The following is a 24,022-nucleotide window of genomic DNA, read 5'->3' as shown; positions in this document are numbered from 1 at the left end:
TCCACCTACATCGGCTCCAATTTTATAAGTTCCTGCAACTTCGTCATGCTGTGGCTTCCAACTGGGAGTCTATCGGGGAAGCTCCTGAGTTCAGCCTGCTGGAGGCCAAATTGATTAAGGGTCCACTGGGACAGGGTAGCATCTCTTGTGTTTACTGCTCCCTTGTCAATAACTCCCCAGACTTATTCACCCTTTATGGGTGTGTTGGGAGTGTCATGGTTTGCCACCTTGGAAAATGGTGAATGGAGATGGGTATCCTCATGGCACCTAGAGACTTGGTGCTCTCATCGGTTTTCCTTCTGATTCTGTTGAATTTCTTCCAAACTACATACCTGACACTGCTGAAGCTCTGGAAGGCAGGCTGATGCCTCTTTCCCACATGTTCCAGGTGTACTGCAGAGGCAGTCAACTTCTTCCATGTGGTCTGGGCCTGCTTGGTAATTTAGCAATACTGGACCACCACACTGGCCCAAGTGCTGAGTCGGCCTATTGACTTATCTCCTCGTATTTATCTCTTTTGCTTGATGGAAGATCTGGGGGGCAGGAGTAGTAACTGCATGCTTATGGGCCTGGGATCAGAGTGACATAGTCTGACTGTGGATCTCAGCAACCCTGACTGTTGTGGCAGCTTGGCGCACATTTCTGCATTGGTGCACTAAACTGGAAGAATCACCTATACTACATGAAGATGTCCATAGAAACACAAAAGGATTTTGGAGAAATGGTGGGAATGTTGTGGGTTACAAAGTACTAAATGTTAACTGCATATATGGTTGTCAATCTACATTTGTCATGGCTTATTTGCAGTGTAAGGATTTTGATTTGCTTTGTTTATTTCGTAAAATCAATAGAAATTGGTTTATTAAATGAAAAAGATGCCACTCCACAGAATGTGAAGGTGGGATAGCACTGAGGAATCTGAGGTTAGTCGGAGTATCCACAAAAAAAGCATACTGATGGAAAATAAATTGTTCTGCGGATGAATTGTTCTAACTAGGAATTCCACACCTTTACCATGGATACAAAAGCAGTACATTTGTCAGACCTGGCTGTCAAGACAATAGTTTTTTGTGAATGTATGCACCGACACTCAGGCCATGGACTGGCAGATGTCAGGAATAGGCATTCTGTATGCCAGTGCAGTGATAGCAGCAGTGGCCCTGGTAGAATGAGCCCTCGGCCATCCGGAGACTGCTTCATGGGAATATGCAGCCAATCTTGATGCAGAGGACTACCCACCACAACTGTGTTCTTCTCATTACTGCCTTAACCTTCTTAGCCTCAGAGAACTCTACAAAAAAGCTGAGCATCAACCCAATGGTCTCTGGTGAAATCAAAATAAAAGCTCAACAATCTTTTGGGGTCCAGTCAATGAAGTCTCTCTTCCTCTTTTGGGAAGTGAGGTGGGACATTGAATGTTGGACGAGTAATGGATTGCCAATGAGAAAAGGTGTGACAACTTTAGGCCAAAGGCAACCCCTTTCCTTAACACCAGTTCATCTGGGATAAGGTGTTGTATGGCAGCTGCACCAAGAGAGTCTGGAGCTTGATCATGTGATGAGCTAAAGTGATCACAATGAGGAAAATGGTTTTGAGAGTCAGAAGACACAACAAGCAATTGTGCATTGGCTTGAAGGGGCTACACAGGAGGAATGTTCAGACCAAATTTAAGGCCTGATTTAGAGTTGAGTAACAACATGACGGATATCTTGCCCACCTTATTACAAGTGCCAAAGAACATAATACACTTATAATAGTGTAGATAGGACATCTGCCATATTTGAGACACAGTAACCCATCCGAACAAACTCTAAATCTGTTCTAAGATCCCACAATGGCATCACAAATGGTTTGGGAGCAAGCATGTGTGTAAAACCTGTATTAAACCACATCACAACAGGTGATGTAGATAAGGATGGCTGGTACGTCAAACACAAAAAGGCCAAAAGGCCAAAAGGCCAACAAATAACCTCATGTGTGTGGACTAAGGGAAATTGAAAACTGAGGAATCACATAGCAGGAAACCAAATCATGACAAACCAATTTTAAGGGAAGACAATTTTAAGGAAAAACAAAAACAAAATGAAAGGAAACTTTTTAAAGGGAAGATAATTTTAAAGAAAATCAAAATCATATCAAACCTGGGTGGAGTTTAGGACTAATATGGGTTTAGTGGGTTCAGGATGGGTTATGTTTAGGATGATGGGTTTTTTTTGCGGGTCAGGAATATTTGAAGGTTGGGCATAGAAAAGGGTTTTTAGGATTCTGAGATGGGTGAATGGTTGGAGTGTAGAGATGGTGAGGATTTTTAGGGTTAATGGATGAGTGGTGATTAGGTGTGTGGGGGTGTTTAGGGTTTAGGGTTGGTAGAAGTGTAGGGGTGTAGAGGTGTTTTAGGGTTCATTGATGGGCAACGTTTAGGCCTGGTGCAGGTTTTTAAGGTTCAAATATGGGGAGCAGCTGGGGTGGTGAAAAGTTGTTGGGGTTCAGGGTGGAGTGGAGTTTAGTGTAATGAGGGGTTTTACAGACTCAGGGATAGGTGGAGTTTGGACATTCAGGTTTTTGGGGGTTCAGGGATGAGTAGGTTAGGGTGATAAAGACTTCATATATGTCATGGATGGCTGGTGTTTAAAAGTGATGAGGGTTTTTAGGGTTCAGTGATGGGTGAAGTTTGAGTGTGCTGAGGTGCTTTAAGAAGCATGGAATCAGTGGGGTTTAGGCATTGAAAGGGGTTTTAGGGTTCAGGAATGGTTGGAGTAATATAGTTCAGGGATGGTGGAGGTTTGGGGTAGAGAGTACTTTTAGGCTTCAGAGATGATTTTAGTTTCGGTGCTGTGGAAGGTTTTAGGGGCAGGGACTGATGGTGTTTAGGGGTTGTGAGGGGTCAGCGATAGATGGGGTGCACGGGTGCTAGGCCTGACAGCCTTAGGCTGGTCACCCCTAACTTTTCGCCTGCCTCCCTCCACTTTTGAGATACTGTTTTTGCTGGTTTTTAGACTCTGAGCAGTTTACCACTGCTACCAGTGCTAAAGTGCATATGCTCTCTCTCTTTAAACATGGTAATATTGGATCATACCCAATTGGGCTATTTAATGTACTTATAAGTCCTTAGTAGAGTGTACTATATGTGCCTGTAGATTAAATGTGACTAGTGGGCCTGCAGCACTGATTGTGCCACCCACTTCAGTAGCGCCTTAACCTTATTTCACGCCTGCCATTGCAAGGACTGTATGTGCAGTTTCACTGCCAATTCGACTTGGCATTTAAAAGTACTTGCCAAGCCGAAAACTCCCCTTTTTCTACATATAAGACACCCCTAGGCAACCCATAGGGCAGGGTGCCCTGTAGGCAAAAGGCAGGACATATGCCTATGTAGTTTACATGTCCTGGTAGTGTAAAACTCCTAAATTTGTTTTACACTGCTGTGAGGCCTGCTCCCTTCATAGGCTAACATTGGGGCTGCCCTCATACATTGTTTGAGTGGTAGCTGCTGTTCTGAAAGGAATAGGAAGGTCATATTTAGTATGGCCAGAATGGTAATACAAAATCCTGCTGACTGGTGAAGTTGGATTTAATATTGCTATTTTAGAATGCCACTTTTAGAAAGTGAGCATTTCTCTGCACTTAAATCTTTCTGTGCCTTGCAATCCACGTCTGGCTGGGTTTAGTTGAGAGCTCCCTCGTGCATTCACTCAGACACACCCCAAACACAGGATACTCAGCCTCACTTGCATACATCTGCAATTTGAATGGGTCTTCCTGGGCTGGGAGGGTGGAGGGCCTGCCCTCACACAAAGGACTGCCACAGCCCCTACTGGGACCCTGGCAGACAGGATTGAACTGAAAGGGGACCTTGTGCACTTCTAAGCCACTCTTTGAAGTCTCCCCCACCTCAAAGGCACATTTAGGTATTTAAGCAGGGCCTCTGCCCCTACCAACTCAGACACTACCTGGGAAGGAAACTCTGGACCAGAACCTGCAACGTGCCAAGAAGACTGCCTTGCTGCCCAAAGGACTCACCTGACTGCTTTCTGTGAAGGACTGCTGCCCTGCTGTTGCCCTGCTGCCTTGCTGCTCTCTTGCTGTGCTGAAGGAGAGCTCTCCAAGGGATGGATAGAGCTTGCCTCCTGTTCCCTGAAGTCTCAGTACCAACAAAGACTTATCTCCTGCAACTGGAATCCCCGTGTGGCGAAAATTCAATGCACCGCCTGCCAAAAATTACGCACAGCCTGCTCGCAGTGAAAAATTCCCTGCACGCTGAGACCGGAACGATGAAACCCGACTTTGTGACGGAAGATCGATGCAGCGCCAGCGACGCGACCGGAACTTCGACGCACGGCCCTACTGGATCGACGCAAGCTGACCCAGAACGACACGGCCTGACTTCCTGAGAGGAATCGACGCAGCGCCTGCTGTGCGGGAGAAATTTCCACGCATCGCCCACCGTCACTGCGCTAGCCCAGGATTCCACGCATCGTCCCCGGGGCATCCAAAAACCCCAAACATGAAGAGGATCCAAGTCTGCGTGCCGGAAATCGACGCAACATCTTCCCCACGTGGAAAATAACAGCACAAGTCTGAGTGTGAAGGGACAAACTGATGCATATCTACCGTTTTCCACACATCTCCTCCTCTACGGTCCCCTTCGAAGATTTTTCAACGCAAACCAGGTACTTTGTCCAGAAAGAGACACTTGTTGTTTCTAGGAGAACTTCAGACACTTTTTATTGCTTTCACAGTAATACTTCAAGTCTCAGACACTTTATATTACTTTTACTGTAATATTTCAATGTATACTTATTGCATTTTAATCGTTTTGACCTGCAACTTATCAGGTATATATTATCTATGTTTCTAAACAGTGTGTGGTGTATTTTTGTGGTGCTATATTGTGGTATTGTATGATATATTGCACAAATACCTTACACATTGCCTTCTAAGTTAAGCCTGACTGCTCAGTGCCAAGCTACCAGAGGGTGGGTACAGGATATTTTGGATTGTGTGTGGCTTACCCTGACTAGAGTGAGGGTCCTTGCTTGGACAGGGGGTAACCTGTCTGCCAACCAAAGACCCCATTTCTAACAACGGGTCACTAAGATTCAATGAATTAAAAGCATCCAAAGTAATTAACAATGTAAAAAACATAAATATGAAATAATGTCCCTTGAAGTAAATCACTGAAATAAATATCTCCGATCAAACCATTTCTGAAAGTAACACCTGCAACCATTGCATTTACACTTACAAAATAAGCATTGAAAAGCCAATTTTGACCAAAAAGTCATTTTATGAATTTGTTTCTATTAAAAAATAGGTGCCATTCATTCTGAACATTTCCTTTAAACAGATCAGATGACTTGTTCTATCAGTAATGGTATTGCTCGAAAGGATTTTTCAATGAAATGATCAAATAACCTTTAATAGTGTCCACTGCAAGATTCGTTTGGACTAAAGATAAAACAAACAACCAAATATCAAATAGTTTGGCTTGTAGGGAGTCTGTGTTATGAACACCACAACAGGCCACAAATTAGTCTAGAGCCTTGCATAATTAGATTTTGTAGTGGGACCCCTGACTGCGAGGTTTACATCCACAAGCTCAGGCTGTAGATCAAATGTAGTCAACTGCTGCCACAGTCTCTATGCATGGAGGTGCAGATTGAGCAGGCTTGGGTGCAGAACCCTGTCCTTCTGCTGCAACAGAAAGTCTTTCTGAAGTGGTATCCTGATCGGAGGACAGATGTTCATTCCCTAGGTTCTGGATACTATACTCTTCTGACCCAATCGTGTGTCACTAGGATGATTTGGGCCCTATCGTTCCTGATTTGCTTCAGAACTCTGGGCAGGAGGGATAGTGGCAGAAAGCCATACATGTGTCCCACACTCCACTCTAGTCTAAATGCATCTCAGTGTAAAGACGTTTTTGGGAACGCAGAAGTGCAGATATTTTAATACTCTGCATTGTTACCAGTGGCAAAAAATGTCTAGCCATTCATTTATAAGATTTTTCATGAACGGAAATGGATGGGAAGCATATTTGTAATTTTGTCATTGGTTTCACTGGAAATTCTGAAATGTGTATCTGTTTGTTGTTCCTCTGGCATGGCAGGATACATTTTACTTTAACACAGCATTATAAGGCCTCCTGTAAATTTTGTCTTATTGTAAATGGGAAAAGAGGAATCTGCACAGTTAAGTCTTTCCAACTCCACTTTGCTTCATCCCACCAAAAATACATTTTCTCATCATTTGTCCCAAGGAATCACATTTGCAATAACCTTTTTATGAACTCGGCCCCAGACATTAATAGTCTAGACAATTAGAAATCTTTCTATGTTCGAAGTTCTCTGCTCTGCACCCCGCAGTCGTAAACTTACTATTGAATTATTTGTTTGTGAATGGCCGAAAAAGAGTAGACATGTATAAGTTTAGACAAATCATGTTTTAAAGAATAAAATATTTGGTGTCATGCTTAGTGTGTTTATGGGAACTTTGATTTCTACTAAATATAGGTCAGAAAACAAAATTCAATTTGAAACATGATCAGAATTTTCAAGAAACTGGCACATCAGCATTACTGCGCTAGTTTTCTTGCTTCACTCCTGCCCCACCTAACACCACCATGGGTGAGCCATATTTACAATACGATGCACTATGGCAGTCGTTAGGCCAACATCGCAACATTTTTTAAACGCTATTGTGACGCTTTGCTGCACTAGCTTCAAAAATGTGGACTCTAATGCAGCAAAGTGCAGTGCTTTGAGCAGGCTTTAAAAATGACGGAAAAAAATGGCAGAGTGAAATCTTGCAGATTTCACTGTGTCATTTTTTCCGGCCTCCCAGCGCTGGACAGCCCCCCTTGCCTACATTATGCCTGGCACAGACATAATGTGGTGCAAGGGGTTGCAAAGTGGCGCAATACATGCATTGCGACACTTTGTAAATAGAGCGTGGTGAAAATGCCTCCTAAACGCCACATTAAAAAATGATACTAATGTGGTGCAAGGAGGCGCAAGGGGCTTGTAAATAGGCTCCTTAATTTCCAAAACAAAAGTAAATAGATTTCCCCCATACAGTTAAAATTACACTGCATATACTGCTGTGTCAGTTCATAGGCCTCATAGGCCGTCACTTTATGGCACTCTTTGCTGAGAGTCCTCAGCCCGCCAGGTAGTCAGGGCGAAGCCTTTGCGTGATAGCTGCTGACCCACCTGCGATCCCGTCTAAGCTTTCTACTTAGGGCATGCTCTAATTTGGATCCCTTTATCTTCCAGTCAGGGAAAATAAACAGAGGATTTGAGGTATTTCAAGTGCAGTTTAAGCACTGACATGCCTCACAGTAGTTTAGGCAGATTTGGCAGAAGTTTTGTGTGCTTAGCATGTATGTTTACTGAAAGTCAGTTTTGTTTTTCAAACTAGGATTACTTTCTCAACAGAAAAAGAAAAACAGGAATTCGTTAAACATAAAAATACAATGTAAACTATTTCTTTGAAGACATGAAATGTATACATGTTGCTACTTGTCGACTTGTAGTTTCTTTAAAAAAAACAATGAAACTACGACGCATCCCCCCTTAGAAGTATCCATACTGCGCATTGGCTTAGCACACTTTGAGAAATCAGCACCCAGAAGATGCACCAAAGCCTCACATATTAAGTACTAAATATATGCTCAAAGATTTGAACAAAAATGAAAAGTAAAGGCAGGAGCAGATGTGGGTCTAAAATAAGGACAGTGGAAGCAGGAAATCTTAGTTAAAATGTCAGTTTCCCCAAATATGCGATCCTGACTAGGACGACAAAAGAGATCCTTAAGGGTTAAAAGCGGTCGGCTTGGCGAATATAGCAGTCGATCTGATGTGCCGATCACATGGTTTTACATCCTCAATTGTTTGATGTCAGGTTCTTTATGCTCACTAAATGGAACAAGATCATCACTCTCATCTAAATTTCCACAATACTGTTATGCAAGGTTCATAAAAAGTCAGTTTGTGGTATTTCACTGTTGTATGTTACCTCCTCCACATCAACGTTTAGGCACATTTGTCACTATGTATTTAACCACTATCAAGACACCACGATGTCGCTCACTCTAAGTAATGCGAAATTCCATGTGAAGATTCTTGGTGAAAAGAATTTATGAATTTCCACATGGCACTCCTGTAGTTGTGATTCAAACCCGGCAGAATGAATAATAGTTTTACCCAGGATTCTGCACGGAATTCCCAATTTTGCTGGGGTTTATTTTAGACATTTACTACCTGCTCTGAGCACATGGTAAATATCTTGATGGTTACTGCTCAGGCTGCAAAGGTAGAGAGGGTATAGGAAGGAAAGAGAAAGGAATTACATCATCTGGTGGGACATTACATGACTCCCTGTGACATGGTTCAGAGAAACTTTGGGACCAGTAAAGATTCCAGACTGCAATGCAGCCCCTTCACAAATCATTTTTGGGCCAGATTTTCCAGCCGCTAAAATCAAATCCAGTGTTCATGCACCTGGAAAATTCTTGTGTAGGAAAAAAGGGATCACCGATCGGGAGCTGCTTCCTGGGCTTTGTTGGTGCGGGGCTGCATGGGGGTGCAGTGAGGGGACGCACGGTGGAGGACGAATTAATTTTAAAATATGTACAAAAATAAACACTTACCTGCTTTCCTGCTGCCGCTCCTCTCCTGTTGCTACAGTCAGAACACAGGTTCCCAGTCTGCCCTGTGGCCAATCCTGAACGCTGCTCAAAGCAGCATTAGGATTAGCTGGGAGCGCCCAGCAAGGGTGCTACCAGGAAGACTGGGAGCCTGTGCATTCTCTCTCCAGCCTGGCAACTGTGTTGCTGGGCTGGAGAGAGCCTAGGGCGCATGTATGTTTGGCTGGCCCGAGATGGCGAGCCACACAAACATGCGCAGTGAGGGGAGTGCACAGTACACTCCCCTCATCTCATCATCCCCAATGCCCCTCCCCTTTAACAAACTAAATGATAATGAACATCATTTATTATTGTTTTGTTTGTTGAAGGTTTTGCAGCGGCTGCTGCTGGTGAGGAGGCAACACTCCTCCGCCCTCTTGGAGGAGCAGTGACTGCCACTGATAGTTGTGCATAGTGGATTTCCACATAGGGATTTCTCTCTTCACAATCTGTAATCAAGCCCTATATCAACCGTATTTACGTTGCTTTACATAAAGAAAATACAAATATGAAAAGGCTAAAAAACAATAACAGTGTGAACATTACGCTAATACCAAATCCAACCTTATTTCTTGCAGGAAACTAAAATTTAAAAAGCTTCCATTTAAAAAACGAAACCGAACAAGAAAAACAGACAAGTATGGCAATCTTGAATCTGTGAAAGAAATTTCAAATGCCTACCAAACAGCTTATGGTAAAAGTCTGAAAAATACAGAAAGTAGACTAAAGAAATCACACAAACCCCAAAAATTCTAAACTTATTTAAAAAATTTTTTTACAATCCGTACAATGATTTTATTTACATGTTTTATCACCCAATGTAAAAAAAGTCAGCTAATTATATACAAACCAGGAAGGGAAAACATTTTCTGTACAAAAGGGATTACTTCTATTCCAAAGAGAGAAGTATAGAAAGAAAAACCCATTGGAAATATATGAAGTATTTAACCTCGGAATGCAAGGGGCTGGTATCACAGAAAGGGAAATTGTAATTCACACAATAGACCACATTCACACAGTCACAACAACTGAATAAAAAAACTGAAGTATAATAAATACATTAAAAAATGGGAAAGCCAATAGGTCTGGCATTTATAGACAGGCTTTATCATTTATCTGTGTTAGTTTTGGTTTGACGTGTGTTTTGTAAAACCTTATTGTTGGGTGAGCTGAAGAGCTCTCATCAGTAGTAAACAATTATGGCTAAAAGCAAAGATTTGTTTTGGTCTCAAAAAGTCCACATTAGTGGAGAATATCTGGCACTGAATGGAACTAGTTTCTGTGCAGATGGGATCTTTGTCAAGAAGCACAATGACATAGCTCAAAGTAAAGTAAGCGAGAGGCTAAATGCTGTTTCTGTAGTGGGCAGAACAAACATGTCAGTGACACCAAAAACAGTCCAATAAGTGAAGAGGGCTGACTGAAAGGCCCTATAAGTATTTTAGATATCATTTTAGTAAAATAAAGGTATTGTTTAATACCAGACCAAATAAAAGCCACCTAGTCTTTAGAAACAACAGATGAAACATTGAAACACTGTATAAATATACTCTACCTACTAGCTGATTTGTTTCAAGGGATCTAAAATTTTAATATAAAAAACAAAAACCTCCAAAAGGATTATGCAAAACACCACTCTACCTTTTCTCATATTGCAACACCAGAATAACTAATACAAACAATGAAATATTTTTATAGTATGGCAACACAAATTCTGAAAAAAAGAATAAACTGATGTTTGGATGACAAGTCAAAGGCTCATATTACCCCCCTTCACCTTTCAGCTAAATCTGCAGATTAAATGGCAACATTCAAGAATTTCACTAGTGTTAGTATTATTAACATGAAAAATGTCACAACTTACAATACATTTCCTAGATTTGAGTTAGTGAAAACAATTTAAATATTATATTATTCATCTTAAATGCAAACTAACCTTTTTTACAAGCTACTTGGATAAATAAAAATTAATAAATTGGAACAACATACGACAGCCAATAACATTAGTTTGTGATATAAAAACTCACACAGTTATTAAATAAATTACTTTTTTGACATTTGGATATGAATAGTTAACACAGTTAGATGCTGAAGGTCATCAAAGTTGTTATATGAATTGCATGGGAAAAAAAGGAATAACAAACATTACAGTTGAAGAGTGACACAATCCCTTGAACACAAAAGTAGGGAAAGGTCAGCCATTGTGTACAAAATAATTGAAATCCTGAAAAGGAACACGGGTTCCAAGAAATGAGGCAACCTTCACTCAATTTTTGGACATTTACATCAGAAAACATAAAAGAAAAGGAAAAAAGCAAATTAAAATGCATCATTAAAATATTACAAAATTCAGTCATATTTTGTAGTGTATGTAATCTTGTGAAGCTGGCATTTTCAGTTCAATAAAATATTAAATATTCTTAAACATGCAGGAAGGGAGCTGAATGATTGTTTGCCATGACAAGATGTTCTCACTCACATAAAGAATCACAGGAGTAGAGTGCAACTGAGTGGAATTTTAGTGATCTATCTGGTAATTGTAAATTCAACAGAAGACAGTCTGTAGTATGAAAGTGAAAGGGTTGCAGGTCTATCAGTCAGTATGACGAGTCCAATGTTAGTTTCTGGGATTAGAAAAGCAATGCTGAATGTATGTCAATGCCATCAAGCATGTGGTTTTGTGAGCAGGTTACACATTTGCAGTGCTATAGCCTGTTTCCGCTATTTTCTAAATCAAACTGTAAACCTGGTATTGCAGAAAATTTATGCTTTTTCATTAACATTTTGTACTCCTCTCATCCTTTCATCTATGGCTGAAACTCTCTTCTATAACACTCTCCGTCATGAGAAGTCAATATTTATCATAACTCTTCCACAAATGAATGCATCGCACATTAAGAAGGCTTAGAGAAATCCCCCTTAAAACATTTGCATTGAATATACTTTGACTTTCATTTAATTTTGCCCTCTATGCATGCTAAAGCAAAAGTCATCCCAGTATTTCTATCTCTGTTCAGTTCTTGATTCCCAATACATTTTGTAGCAGCAAAACTATCCTTCTGATAGCCCGGTGTGCAGCTGAATTTTTTTATTTATATAACAAATGAATTCAAATTAAAATATCCTAAAAACTCAATTCATACATACTTTTTTCAGCATACCAATTTCTTTTAAAATATCCAAGTAAATAGCTACTTTTTAACAACTATTGGCAGGCTTTACATTCATAAAATTATTTGAGGTATGGCCCCAGATTTTCATATAGGGACTTTATACACATTGTCCCTCATTATGACCCTGGTGGTCCGACAGCCACATAACGGCTGTTACATTTGCGCCATGGTCGGACCCCCAGCACCGTCACTTCTGCTCCACTGGAGGGGCTGGTGGTGCTGGCGGTCCTAATCTGCTAGGGCAACATTGCAAGCAACCCTGCCCTGGGGATTACAAGTCCCTTCTCCGTTGAGGATTACATGGCGCATAGGCTGGCAGAGACTGGGTGCAGGGGCCCCATGTGGGCCTCTGCACTGCCCTTGCACTTGGCATTGGCAGTGCATTCGCCCCATGGCCAGCCCTGTTGTGCTTTTCGCTGTCTGCTTTGCTCTATCATGAGCCAGCGTCAATGTTGTGGCCTGTTTCTTGCTGGACTTTGTTTCCGCCAGAGGACCCAGAGATAAACTAAGTGGGAAGGGGACTGCACTGGCAGTAACCCAAACGCAGGACTTTGGCGGACAGCCTTTTCCTTCTGCCAACGTCTTAATGAGGGCCATTGTGTTACGTAACGCTAGTAGTGCAAATAATCACACTGAATAAGAACCTTTGAAATGGTCTCCATTTTTCCATAATCTACAATTATGGATTTCTATCTTTTGCCCTGCACATGGGGGTCTAATACCTATATTCCACTTACACATTTTAGAATCATGTGTGGCCATTCAATACTTTGCCCAAGTTCATTTTATTTCTAATAAAAATCATGAGGGTAGCACAGTATTTCTAATTTCAGTTCGCAGGGACTCTCCATTGTACTGCTTGTGGTGTGCATGGTATCCACCATTTTTTTCCCACACCAGTCTCTTGCCTGATATATACCCGGTCACTACATTCTGCGCCAATATAACACTGACCCTCCCAATGAGAAATATTTAAATTTTTTAAAATCTGTTTTAGTAATTTTAAAAGGACAAAATGTGTTTCAATAATTATCTTCTTAATGCAAAAATTGAAGTATGCCACAGAAAACATCAACCAGACATATTAAATTATACAATAGAAGCAATGTGGTACTTATTAGAACACAAACATTAAAACTCAGCAATATGGGTCCACTTGTCCATTCTCCACGTAGATTGTTCCCAGTGAAAGCATAGTAGTTATAGAATCCTAGTGATATTCTGTGTACTTTTGTCTTAAAGCAAGAGCATGTCAATTGCTTCTGTTCTCCTTGCTGTTGTGCATGTCGGACTTGACCCTGTCTGCAGGGTCACCCCCAAACTTTTTCCCTTCTCTCCTCCTGTTTTCTGGAATTTGTTCTGTTGCATTAGGACTCTGTGCACTTTCGCACTGCTAACCAGTGCTGACATGCTTGTGCTCTCTCTTTTAAACTTGGTAAAACATAATTTTTCACTAATTTGAGGCCTCCCTTTGAATAATATTGGAGTACATTATTACATTTAGGGCCAGATGTGTTAAAGGTTTTTACCCATTCTGTGTCTATGGGAAAAAGTGTTCGTACATATGGCCCTTAATGTGTTAACGTTTGATTGAGAGGGGGTAGAAAGTCATGTTCGAACTCAAATTAAATTGTAACTTAAAATCCTTTTTAACTGTAAAGTTGGATTTTAGATTACAATTTTGAAAATGTCACTTTCAGAAAGTTAGCATTTTCCTGCCCTAAACCTTCCAAAGTCTTCTAGGAGTTTCCACCTGCCGTGTCCTGTTAACTGCTTTTCCATCGGAAATGTGTATTGGGCCCAGACAGTGGATAATAGGACCTGGGTGGAGCTAGAAGAGGGCTATCCTGCCAAGATGGAAGGGGTGGAGCTGTTCCCTGCCCCACTTACATTTTAAAGGTCTGTCTCCTGAAAACTCATAAATGAACTTGACACCAGCCTTTTGTCACTTTAGACTTCTTGGAGTCTGGGAAGAGGAAGAAAGGAGAAGGAAGGAAGTCACTTTCCAGAACCATATGTGGAGGTAGACAAGAGGTTTCTAACACTTCAAAGAGTGGCAACACATATAAATATTATACCTCATGAGCCACTCTTAGACCTGTGGAAATTACAGAAGAATGAATGCCTTGTTCCACAGAGGACTGCCCTGCTGCTTGAGGCCTGCCTTGTTCCACAGAGGACTGCCCCGCTGCTTGATGACTGCTTTGATCCTCAGAGGACTGGTTTCCTGCTTCCAGAGGACAGCCCTGCTGCTTGAGGCCTGTCTTGTTCCCCAGAAGACTGGCCTGCTAATTGAGGCCTGCCTTTTTCTTCAAAGGACTGCACTGCTGCTTGAGGCCTACTCTGTTCTCTGAGACAAAGACTGGACCTGCTCCCTTCATCCTAATGAAGCTCTTAGCATAGAACATATTCATTAACTAGTAGTTCTGCTGCTTGCTGTTTTATCTTGCACCTGCCAGAGCTCCACAAAAGCGTGAGTAATATTGTGTTCTTTCAATAACAACAGTGAAAGAGCAACAAAACAGTATAGCCAATCTCAATAATGCCACCACTTTTTCCAGTTTTGTTCTTCCTATTCCAACAACGTGAGTTTCCTACAAATTGAAACACTTCATTTCAGGGCTGCTAGAAATGCTCTTATGTTACATGTGTCAATGCTTTCTTCTGTGTGATAAATTGGAGCACCAGGTATCTAAATATGTGAAGATGAGGTCTGTCCTGTCATGGTGATATGTGTGTTTTGTGTGTTTACTGTTGGTCTGATTGGGAACATGTATGATCTTCCCCAGTTAACTTTAAACCTAGATACTGTGCCAAATAATTGCAATCCATCAATTGTCACACCCACGTCTCTGTCTACAACATCTACAACATCAGCATATTGTGATATTGCATGTTTTGTGCTAATTTACTGTATGAGCATCCTCCAATCCTTACAGGATAGCACTTCCCTTGTCAGTGTTAAAAATGTGATGGATAGTGGGAATCCCTGATGTTCGACTTGGATCTTTCTGCAGGATCCCCTCAATACATTTTGCCTTTCTCCGCCAATTTTTTTACTTAATTAATTTTTGTTGGCTTTAGGCCTCTGTGTCATTTACCACTGCTAACCAGTGTGAAGGTGCTTGTGCTCTCTCCATTAAACATGGTACAATTGGTTTATACCCAATGGTATATTTCATTTACTTATTTGTCTCTATTAAGGTGGCATTACATATGCCCAGGGCCTTTGAATTAAATACTACCAGTGGACCTTCAGCACTGATTGTGCCACCAACTTAAGTAGACCTTTAAACAGTAGTGAAAAACTGTTAAATTTGTTGTTCACTATTTCAAGACCTATCTCTTCCGTAGGATAACATTGGAGTTGCCTTATTACATTTTACAAGTGTAATTTACAAATAAGGATAAATAACCAGTTAATGTTTGGTGCCCCTGAAGTCAAAATTTAAAAGCCTAACTTACGATGAAGTCGAATTTTCAATTGCAGTCCTGAAAATGCCACTTTTAGAAAGTTTGCATTCTCATACCTCACCATAAAGGAGTGGTAACAAGGAGTTAGATCCTTGGTCCTAGCGAAAAGCAACTGGGTTAGCATGAAACATGTAGACCTGAGCAAAAGAAAGGCAGGTACATTCTCACTTATCTACCTCATTTTAATCATACCACCGGGAGGCCAGAACAAAACAGTGTTTACCTACTAGGCAGGTATTTTTAACTTTTACTATCCACATAAGAATCCCACATTCCTATTGTTTATCATTTAGAATACTTCTATAAGTGCTCCCACATAAATAGTAGGTCACAGCCTGCTATTCTGCAGCAGAATGGGATGAACCCAATAATGAAGCATGCCACCAAGGGGCAACCCTGGTGGGTGAGGGTTATATAAGAAGACCAAGGGGGTTATTACAACTTTGGAGGAGGTGTTAATCCGTCCCAAAAGTGATGGTAAAGTGACAGATATACCACCAGCTGTATTACGAGTCCATTATATCCTATGGAACTCGTAATACAGCTAGTGGTATATCTGTCACATTTGGGACAGATTAACACGTCCTCCAAAGTTGTGATAAACCCCCAAGTGTTTTATTTATCATGTGGAGGGTTAGTCCACGTGAAAGCAGACAGGCTTTTTTGTTTCTCCGTGCAATAGGAGTACAAGCCTCTCTGAGTTTTTTCCTCTTATCTCTCTCTTTTTTGTTTAAATGATTTTCCTGCCTTGGCCATTTGGTGTCTGCAGCCTGCCTCTGAGCACGTCTAGGTGTAGCTGACAGTTGGGCTTTGTGTATTCTTCCTAGAGAGCCACACACAATAGGGAGCTTAGGTGTGTCTGGATGGGTTATCACTGGCAGGATGGGTGGTAGAAGCTAGGCCCAGACCCACTTACACTTGAATAAGCTGTGTCCTGTCTCCACACAAATCCAGGCCTTGATAGGATCTCACATTGACTATGGCAATGCTTTGTTTATAGGCTCACCGAGCTATGTTATAGAAAGACTGCAGAGAGTGCAAAATGCAGCTGCACGACTGCTCCTAAAAGTTCCAAAACGACAATCTATCCGTAATGGAATCTCCTCTCTGCATTGGCTCCCAGTAGCCAAAAGGATCAAATTCAAGGCATTATACCACGTACATAGAGCACTACATAATCAAGGTCCTGATATGCTGAGAACATTAGCTTAGTTCTATATACCGAGCAGATCACTTAGATCCTCCTCAGCTATGTTAGTTATAGTCCTAAAGGTGAAAAAGACAAGATGGGGAGGAAGGTCGTTGACCTTTCTAGAAGTTAAACTCTGGAACAGTCTGCCACATAATCTCAGATCAAGATCTCAACAAACCTCATTTCGGAAAGCCCTAAAAACATGGCTCTTCAGAGCCTGAAATTCCTATGATGTTGTGTACTGTGCGATTCTGCTTTGCAGCATGATAGTACGAGGCCTTTGGGTAGTTTAAGCGCTATACAAGCAATTATAACATAACATAACATAACAAAGGGCTACAAATCTCCTGTAGTTTGTCAGAAGTGAGGGCCAGGAAGTAAGGAAATTTATGCACTTCCAAGGCCTGCCTCTAGAAGCTTCTCCCCACTTCAAAGGAACAACTGTATTTTAATAATGGACCTGAGACAACAACTCTTTAGTACCCTTCTGGGCCTATGGATACTCTGCCAGGAAGAAGGACTACTATGCTGCTACAAGGACTGCTTCTCTAAAGGAACTGCTGCCCTGCTGTGTTGACCTGCTGCTTCTTGCCAGGGGATGAAGAACTGGAACTGCAACTTCATCTTGAACACAGGACCCCAGAGTGACTCCAAGGGCTAGTCTTTTGGCCTCCTGATCTGAGCCTCAGGGACATAAAAGGCTCCTCTAATAGCTCCTGGGTCATGCTGCAGCAGGCGTCTGTCCCCCCCCGACCCCCCCTCCCCCCAGTGGTGTCTATCAGGTCCTGGGCCCTTTGGTGTGGCTCACAGTCTCTTAAATCAAGCTTTTGGGCTCTTAGCAACTGTGAAGTGGTCCATTTGCACTAAGACCATGTCGCTCGCAACACAAATAATTGCGAGGCACCACTAGTCAGTCTCTTCTCACTGCAGAACTAACTGCTCGTGTGGAATTGCCAAGATGAAGCACCAGCCCGTTCATCTGCAATGTCCTGTCTGCCATTCATGCCATGCCGACAGACTCCTGCAACTACCTCCTTCTTCCTCACAACCCTCTCCAACATAAACAAGACTCTTGCCACAAAACCTGAAAAGGTAAAATTCAGTAGGCCGAATCTGAGACTGCATCTGACCCACACTCCGTTGTAGTCAGCCTGAACTTTTGAATTTTACTTGGTCCAGTATGACTAGATAGCCGCTGTTGGTGCTTCATGCTTTGAGGCACTGTTTTCCACGTTATTCTGTAAAAATAAATCATAACTCTAGTTCTACTGATTGGATTTTTATCTTCTTGGTCTTGTTTTATTTATTCAATTTTGCTCTATTTTTCTATCCTGGCCTGAGATCTTTTTCGGTGACGTGTTCACTATTTTACTGTTTGAAGTGCTTCACAAACTCTTTACATATCGCCTCTAATTTAAGCCTGACTGCTCTTTGCCAGTCTAGCAGGTGGTTGAGCACAGGTTAATTTGGGGTTTGCTTGTGCCTTACACTGACATGAATTGTGGATGGTGCTTGACTAGGACTAACACTGCTGTCAACCCAATGTCTTACAGCTGGCAGCAGGTCTTGAATTTGGCCCAGTGTATAATAAAGGAATACATGCTATCATTTCAGTTTCCATTGCTATGTTTTGAAAATACTACAAAGGATACTGTCACCGCAAAGTGTTGAATGATTTTTTCATATCAGTTAATAAAATGAAACAATTGGTAAGGGAAGGATCATTGGGGCGCATCAAGTACTTTAAACATTAACAGCTGTGCTGTCTCAGGTTGTCTTCTCCATGGGTTTTGATCAAGAAATCAATTGACTATGCAAAAAGGGCTGTCTGCTGTTCTTCAAAGTACCTCCTAATGTTTGTGGCAGAGCCACATTGGGGTCCGGGGTGTAGATCTTCTCCTCAGTGCTCAGGGTTTCAACAGCTTGCATCCCACCTATTGGGGTGCAGTAACTACCCTCCTGACAACTCTGGACTGGTTGTATGCCTTTTATAAATGCACGCCTTTGCAACTCATGTTTCGTTAAAATTTCAGTGAAATTAATTCTTTAAGCTAAAAAAACATGGGGAAGCACCCCAAACCCTCCCACTTAAAAAAAAAAAATTATAACTTCTTACCACCCTACCCACTCCTAAACCCTACAAACACTCTTATCACCCTGTATTCCTAACCACCCATAAAAACTAAAAATATCTTTACTACCCTATACTCATACCCACCACTAAACTCTAAAATCACCCTTATCACCCTATATTCTTACCCACCGTTAAACCCTTACCTCCCTATGCCCCTAACCACCTACAAACCACCCTATATCCATACCTACCCCTAAAAAAAAACCTTACCACCAGAGACTGTACTCACCTGAAAACCCTAAAAACACTTTTATTATTTTATGAACGACCCACCTCTAAACCCTTAAAACACCCTTGTCACCCAATATCCCTGTCCCCCCTTAACCCTAAAACACCCTCCCTAACCTATGCCCCTACCACAAAAATACCTTTGCCATACAAAACCCCTACCCACCCCTAAACTCAAAATTAAATATATATACCAACCACTCACAGACCCATTCAGAAACTGATGTACCCACTCACAGACCCATTCAGTGAATTATGCACCTACTCACAGACTCAGACACTGATGTACCAACTTGTAGACCAGTTCAGAGCATCAAAAACCCACTTAGACACTGATACACCCCTTCACAGACCCACTCAGACATTGAAGCATCCACTCACAGATGTGCTCAGAGACACATGCATTCACTCACAGACCCATTCAGATGCTGATGCATTCACTCAGAGACCTACTAACGGACAAAGAGTCCCAGTCACAGACCCATTCAAACACTCATGGAATCTCAAAAACCCACTCAAGCACTCACTCACAGACCCACTGATACACTCACAAACTCACTCACATATCCAATGAGAGCCTCATGCACTCAGTCATAGATTCTCTCAGACAATTATCCACCCTCTCACAGACCCACTCAGACCATCACGCACCCGTTCACAGACACAGACCCAATCAGACACCATAGCACCCATTCACAGACCCTCTCAGACACTGACACACCAACTCACAAACCCACTCAGAGACACATACACCCACTCACAAACCCATTAAGACCCTGATGCATCCACTCCCAGACCTATTGATGCACTCAAACACAAAGTCACAGATGCATTCAGACTCTGGCACCGTCACAGACCCTCACACACCTACTGTCAGACCCACTAAGACAATGAAGCACCCATTCACAGACCCACTGAGACACTCACACACTCACTCACAGACCCACTGAGACACTCATCCACCCATTGATCGACCCACTCAGACACTGATGTACTCACTCACAGACCCAATCAGACACTCATGTACACACTCACAGACCGACTCAGTGACTCGTGCACCAACTCACAGACTCACTCAGACACTGACACACCCATTCGCAGACCGACTCACAGCATCACGCAACCAGTCAAAAACCCACTCATACACTGATGCACCCATTCATGGACCCACTCAGACACTGATGTTCTACTCACAGACGCACTCAAAGACACATGCATCCACTCACAGATGCACTGAAGGTGTACGCAGCAGTGGTTGGATTAACGTATAGCAATGAAAATTACTGTACATTAAAAAACCCATAGAAATTCACTGAAAAAAACAAATGTTACAGGGATGTTATAGTTAGGCTCACATTTTTCGATGTACAAAACCATAGAAATTCACCAGTTATAGTTCAAATTATCGCAAGTAACTATAAATCGTGCCCTAAGGGAACTATAACTCGGGCCCCCACCATTCACAGTTTTTTTGCCAAAATGTTACTGCAAATATTATATTGATATTATCAATGATGTTACCAAAGATGTCAGGAGTGCCATAATTTGTGGGGTAATTAGCAGTGCATGGCGAGAGTCATAGTTACCTTAGGTACCTCAGGGCACAAGTTATAGTTACTTGAGATAACTCTATACAACAGCTGAATTTCTATGTTTTTTCAAAAATGTGAGCCTAACTATACTAACTATAACATTCTTGTTTATAACAGCTGAATTTCTATGGTTTTTCAAAAATGTGAGCCTAACTATAATATCCCTGTAACCTTTATTTTATACATATATATACATATAACACACATATTCATGTAACGTTTGTTTTATATATATATGTGTGTATGTGTGTGTGTGTGTACGTGTGTGTGTATATATATATATATAAATATATATATATATATATATATATATATATATATATATATAATATTTAAAATATAGAAATCTAAATCAGGCCCTTTATTGATTTAGAGTTCAGCTGATGGGTTACTCTGCCACAACGATGATGGCTATCCCATCCACCAAAGCATAAATTCTATTAATTCCCATGGGATTTATATTTCGGCGGGCAGGGTATCCGTCATCGTTGTGACGGAGTAACCATCCACCGAAATGTTAATCAGGCTCAAACACCTAAAAAATACTTACCTTTGGGGTAAAGGCATATGTGTAATAAAGGTTTATGCATGTGAAAGGCATTGTGTGATAAAGGTTTAGTACTGTGTTGTAAAAACATTTCTGTACATCCTGGTTTTGGGCTCTTCAGATTCTGTGAATCCTTCAGGGCCTTTTAAGTGGACTCGCAATCTATCTTTGCATTCTGCACTCATACAGTGGTCATAGCATCTTGTGAGATTCCCTGCTCTATTGAGACCCTGGGGATGGCCTTACTCACTCCACCAGACCTTCCAGGTAAGATCCAAACACTCCTGCACTTAGTAGACTGGAGGGCAGCTGTCCTGCTGTTGCCCTTTGTATCATAACTCCACAACTTACAGTATAGTGGGACCTTTAGTGTGCAGTCGGTTAGCTGGTTTTAGTGTTCCTCCTTTCAGCATCAGCATCAATGTTTTCTGTCTCAGACTGCATCCTAGGCTTCTGGCAGCTTTGTAGCTCCTCCTCTTCACCCTCTCTGGAAATGTGCACACTTACTTCCAATGGGTTTTCTAAGAAGTGAACAGCTTGTCATAGGCCTTTGAGGTTTCCTCTCAGTAAACCCTGGTTCTTTAGCATGCTTGGTCCGTGATCCTCTTTATGTCTGGTGTGCTGCTTACCTATGTAACCTAAATGGCCAGCCACCATTTGTTCAGCTTTGGAGCCCGGTGACTTCTGAGAAGACAATAATGGCCCTCATTAGGACATTGGCGGTATATGCCGCCTACCGCCATGGTGACGGATGCCAACATACCGTCGCTGTGGCTACCAGCCACATTATGACCATAGACGGAAGTCCGCCAGAAGGCTGGCGGAATCCCATTGACGGTCATGGCGGCAGACAGCAGTGCCATGCCAGCAAAACACCGCCTACCGTATCATGTTCCATGATACGGCCTGGCGGTGTTTTGCTGGCAGACACAGCTGCTGGCAGCAGCGCTGCGTCCCGTTTCCTGCCGGAGGACCCCCTGCAAGCAGGTAAGTCGGGTTCTCCGACAGGAGAGGGGTTGGGGGTTGTTGTGTGCGTGTTTGGGGGTGTTGTGTGTATGGGGGGGTGTGTCTGTTTCTGTATGTGTGCATGCGAGTGTGAGTCATGTGGAATGCGTGCGTGAATTACTGAATGTGAGTGTACGTGTATGTTGTGTGTTTTAAATGCGTGTGTGAGACAATGTATGTTAGTGTGTGTTGCGGTGTGTGGGTATGTATGTGTGCATGCATGTGTGGATGTGGGTATGCATGTGTGTATGAGTGTTTATGTGTGAGTATGGGTGTGTAAATGTGTGCGGGTCGGGAGAGGGAGGGGAGGGATAGGGTGGACTCTGGGGAGGGGACAGGTGAAACCCCTATCAGTCCCAGGGAAGGAATTCCCTGGCTCTGATAGTGCCTACCACCATGGTTTTCGTGGCAGTAAGATTGCCACGAAAACCATGGCGGTAGGTGGGGTCATGATCACGAGGGTGGGATTGTGACGGCCACCTGGCTGGAGACCGAAGTCCCCAGCCCAGCAGCATTACCACCCTGCGGACGGAGTGATACATTGGCGGTTTGGCTTGAGCCAAACCGCCAATGTTATAATTTGGGAAAGGGTACCACCAGCCCGTTGGCAGTACCTTTCCCCAAATTACCGCCATCCACCAGGGTCGTAATGAGCCCCAATATGTTTCTCCCACAGTAGTGACCATGTCAGAGGAAGCCATCGACTCTCTCAGTGCCATGATATTGGGTTGAAAGTAGCAGGAGGTACTGTAGGATTTGTATACTACTCTTTGAGTCACGCTCAACAGCCTGGAGCCAGGGTTACATTAGGTTGTAAAATACATCACAGTCTTCCTCACAGGCGAGGGGAAAGCACTAGTCTACTTTTGAAGGTCCTTATGTCTGTGTACTCTGCTATTAAGTGAGTGTAGTGCGTAGATGTTCAATGAAGGACACAGCTGAAACAAGGGGTTATTGCTGTCTGCGTAGGATGAACGTGTGACATCGCTTTCTCTGATCTCCGACTTCATATCAGAGTAACACATATTTATGCTTTACTTGATAACTTAGAGTGATGGAATTCACTTTCACAAAAATTAAATCTGTGCAAGTTGGCATACAACTTGGTTCACTGATGAGCTCCAAGCCTCCAAACGTGACTGCCGGAAATTAAAAAAGAAATGGCTCTACGCACAAACAGCCCGCCAATACGACCTCAACATCATCTCCTACCCCGATGACACACAGCTCATCCTCTCCCTCACCAAAGACCTGCACACCGCCAAAACCATCCTCCACGAGGGCATGAAGGCCATCGCCAAATGGATGAGGAACAGCCGGCTGAAGCTGAACTCGGACAAGACGGAGATCCTCATCCTCGGAACCACCCCTTCAGCCTGGGACAACTCATGGTGGCCGACCACACTGGGAACCCCTCCAACTCCCACCAACCATGCACGAAATCTAGGATTCGTCCTCGACTCCTCCCTCTCCATGGCCAAACAGGTCAACGCAGTCTCCTCCTCCTGCTACAACACCCTCCGCATGCTCCGCAGGATCTACAAGTGGATCCCGACTGAAACAAGAAGAACTGTGACACAAGCCGTCGTCAGCAGCAAGCTAGACTACGGCAACGCACTCTACACAGGCATCCCTGCCAAACACCTGCGTCGCCTCCAGCGCATCCAAAATGCCTCTGTGCGACTGATCCTCAACGTACCCCACCACAACCACATCTCCCACCATCTGAGAGACCTCCACTGGCTCACTGTGGACAAGAGGATCACTTTTAAGTTACTCATCCATGCACACAAGGCCCTCCACAACACCGGACCTGCCCACCTTAACAGCAGACTCAACTTCTACACCCCCGCCCGCCAGCTCCGCTCCACGAACCTCGACCTGGCCTCTGTCCCCCGCATCCAAGGAAAGACCTCCGGCGGCAGATCCTTCTCCTACCTCACCGCCAAGACCTGGAACTCCCTCCCAACTAGCCTACGCCAGACCCAAGA

The sequence above is a fragment of the Pleurodeles waltl genome, chromosome 1_1 (genome assembly GCF_031143425.1).
Source record: "Pleurodeles waltl isolate 20211129_DDA chromosome 1_1, aPleWal1.hap1.20221129, whole genome shotgun sequence".
NCBI classification, from domain to species: domain Eukaryota; kingdom Metazoa; phylum Chordata; class Amphibia; order Caudata; family Salamandridae; genus Pleurodeles; species Pleurodeles waltl.
This window is presented reverse-complemented; position numbering follows the sequence as displayed.